The 1,511-nt window shown below is 49.2% G+C and overlaps 1 pseudogene across 1 annotated transcript; it reads right to left on the minus strand.

Moving 5' to 3' along the window:
* Positions 1–230: 230 nt before the first annotated feature.
* Positions 231–1,166, minus strand: LOC311429023 (E3 ubiquitin-protein ligase RNF114-like; annotated as a pseudogene). The gene is made up of 2 exons: positions 537–1,166; positions 231–322 (listed from the first exon to the last, which is right to left on the minus strand). The product of its transcript is annotated as an E3 ubiquitin-protein ligase RNF114-like (transcript).
* Positions 1,167–1,511: the final 345 nt, after the last annotated feature.

Raw genomic sequence — 1,511 nt, forward strand, 5'->3', positions numbered from 1 at the left:
CCTCCACACTGACCTATAAATAAGCTTTGTGTGAAACAAAAAAGAAAATTAGCCTTACGTGGTTGAACAACATAGTCATATTAATAAAAAACAAGAATGATACCAAAAGATCAAATGGGGATTCAAAACTAAGATTAAAGTCTTCCATATTTCTGAATGCCTGAGTTCATCTTGGCATGGACAGGGAGAAGTGCAAGAATGCTGGCCATTTCCCTCTCATGGAAGCTTGGTTTGACAATTAGTCTTCTTTTTTATTTTATTTATCCCGCAAAGAACGCATCAAAACCTGTGCCATCATATCATCTTCATCAGCATCATAATCCTATGAACGAAGGGTACAGAAATTCTTTTACTGCCAGGGCCATATTGGTTAACACAACACAAAACCAGCTGTCTCCTCCTCTGACTTAACAGTAATTCAACTTCTCGCATTATACCATCTGCAAGGACTACATTTTACAGTAGTGGCTACATAAAAAAAGCTGGGTTTTAAGAGTCATCAGGCTCACGTATTCCAAGGATGAAGAAACACGTACCACAAAAGTATCGTATGAAAACCGGTGTCGTCTCTGAAGGTGTTCCATGAAGTTAGCACTCCTGTAATTTGGATCTCCCCACGGCATCGAGGCACAAATTGGGCAAACCACTTGTTTTGCATCCATGCTGTGCAATGTTTTTCAGTGCTCAACTAGTCCTTCTTGATCAAAGCTTTTCTTGCTGCAATATGGACAAGGAAAGGTGAAGCGATTGGGGAAGTTCCTGGTGTTGTGGAGTGGTTCTTTAGTCACAGCTTTCACACCTTCCATGATATAGTTCTGGTACTTTGAACAAGAAGCTGCGTGGCTGCGCATCTTTGAGAGAAACATCTTTTTGTTGCAGCTGTTACAAGTGGTTTCTGTCGCTTCGAACTGCTTTTCCAAGTCCAGAGCCCTGCTGCCAGGCGCCAGGGTGCTGCGGCAGACACCACAGACTGGCTTTTTGAGCTTGAGGCACTCCTGCAGGCATGGTGTGCAAAACACGTGTCCGCAGGGGACGCACATGGGGCTGTCGAACACCTCGAGGCACACGGGGCAGGTGAAGCGCGCCAGCGGGTCGGGCCGCTCGAGGCCGCGGGTGGAGGGTGCGCAGGATGCCGAGGATCCGCCACCGCCCCCTGCCACCGCCATCTCGCCGGCGGCCGCCGCACAGCCACGCCCCTGGCGCACGCTTCGTTGGGTTAGAAACTGGCTGGATAGCCGGGCCCAAAGAGTCGTGGTAAATGGAGTCAAGTCCAGTTGGAGGCCAGTCACTAGTGGCGTCCCCCAGGGCTCAGTGCTGGGGCCGGTCCTCTTTAATATCTTCATCGATGATCTGGATGAGGGCATTGAGTGCACCCTCAGTAAGTTTGCAGATGACACCAAGTTAGGTGCGTGTGTCGATCTGCTCGAGGGTAGGAAAGCTCTGCAGGAGGATCTGGATAGGCTGCACCGATGGGCTGAGGCCAACTGCATGAAGTTCAACAAGGCCAAGTG

The sequence above is a fragment of the Aythya ferina genome (assembly GCF_964211825.1).
Source record: "Aythya ferina genome assembly, contig: HAP1_SCAFFOLD_245, whole genome shotgun sequence".
Lineage (NCBI taxonomy): Eukaryota > Metazoa > Chordata > Aves > Anseriformes > Anatidae > Aythya > Aythya ferina.